Source organism: Carlito syrichta, unplaced genomic scaffold (genome assembly GCF_000164805.1).
Source record: "Carlito syrichta isolate Samal-C Ts95f unplaced genomic scaffold, Tarsius_syrichta-2.0.1 Scaffold305026, whole genome shotgun sequence".
NCBI classification, from domain to species: domain Eukaryota; kingdom Metazoa; phylum Chordata; class Mammalia; order Primates; family Tarsiidae; genus Carlito; species Carlito syrichta.
In genome coordinates, this window is record NW_007249122.1 from 1 (window position 1) to 1838 (window position 1838).

General features: G+C 41.4%; 1 pseudogene; it reads left to right on the forward strand.

The window, feature by feature from the left end:
* The first annotated feature begins 984 nt into the window (after window positions 1–984).
* On the forward strand, window positions 985–1430 carry LOC103263380 (annotated as a pseudogene).
* The last annotated feature ends 408 nt before the right edge of the window (window positions 1431–1838 follow it).

Here is a 1838-nt window from a genome sequence, read left to right on the forward strand (position 1 = left end):
AGAGAGAGAGAGAGAGAGAGAGAGAGAGAGAACGAACACAGAAGTAGAATGGAATCAGAGAAAAATGTGGAAAATGCCACTGACTGAGAACTCCTGAGGCTTTACGGAAATCACTCCCCAGGTCTAGGAATCTTCTAGTGAAATCTTTAGGATTTTCTAGATTTAGAAGCACATCATCTGCCAAGAGCGACAGTTTGATGTCCTCTTTTCCTATCTGGATACGTTTTTCTTCTTTCTTTAGCCTGATTGCTCTGACTAAGACTCCCTCATGACAAAATAACCCGAACGGAGACATGGAAAGAAGAAAAAATGAAGAAATGGGACAAAGAAAGCAAAGAAGGAACAAAATGGCAGATTTGAATCCAACCACAACATTAAATAGGAGCAGTCAGAATGCCTTAGTTAAAAGAGAGGGCAGTACTGGACAAGAAAGCAGAACCCAACTACATGCTGTCGACAAGAAACCTATTTAAGTAAAAACATGGACCATCAAAAGCAAAAGATGTATTGTAAAAATAAATTCTAAAAAATTCGAAGTGGCTAAATCAATATGATAAAAAAGGTGTCAGGACAAAGAGCAGTACCAGCAACAGACAGAAACAGGACATGATGACAGGTCTGTCCACCAAGAAAACAGAGGACTCCTCGGTGTGTGTGCCTAACAATCCACCTTTGAAATACAGGAAGCAATACAGACAGCACTTAAAGGAGAAACCTACAGCTCACAATCACAATCAGGAGTTTCACCCTCCTCTCCAGCATATGAACAATGCCATCAACCATCTTGACTTAGCTGACACTTACAAAACACTCCCTGCAAAAAAGTGGAAGATACATTCTTTCAAGCATGAATGGAACATTCCCCAAGATAGAACACGTTACAAAGCTCAACAAATTAAGATGGTTGAAATCATACAGAGTATGCTCTCTAAACACAATGGAGTTAAGCTAGAAATCATAAGAGTCTTTCTGAGGGGCTGGTAGATGATGGAAGTGGAGCAGAAGAAGAAGAGGACCTTTCACAAGGTCACCTCCCACAGTGTAGACCTGGACCAGCTGCTAGACATGCCCTATGAGCAGCTTATGCATGAGGCAGCAGTGACAGCTGAACTGAGGCCTGTGGTGGAAGCAGCACTCGCTGTGTAAGCGGCTGCACAAGGCCAAGAAGAAGGCACTCCCCCGCCCCCAAGAGAAGCCCGAGGTGGTGAAGACACACCTGTGTGACGTGATCATCCTGCCCGAGACAGCAGGCGGCATGGTGGGCATGTGCAACAGCAAGACCTTCAACCAGGTGGAGATCAAGCCAGAGATAATCCGCCACTACCTAGGAAAATTCTCCATCACTTACAAGCCTGTGAAGCATGGCCGGCCCAGCATTGGTGCCTCCCACTCTTCCCACTTCATCACACTTGAGCTGCCAATAAAGACACGTCTGTTCAGTCCAAAAAAAAAAAAAAAAGAAAAGAAATCATAAAAGAAAGATAACTGAATAGCCTTCAAGTATTTTGAAATTAAATTCTCACTTATCAATAACTCTTGGATCAAAGAAATCACAAGGGAAGTTCGAAAACATTTTGAATGAAATAAAACATAAGCAGTGCTTAAAGAGAACTATGTCAGGGTAAGGTCTCAAGTAAATGATCCAGGTTTTCACCTTGAGAAACTAGAAATAAAAGAGAAAATTAAACCCAAAGTAAAATAATAATAATAATAATAAAGTACAGAAGGCAATTAAACCAATATCATAGAAACACTAGAGAAAGACCATAAAATCACATGCTGGAGCCATAAAAAAGAACAAAATCATGAACTTCACAGCAACCTGGATGGAACTAGAG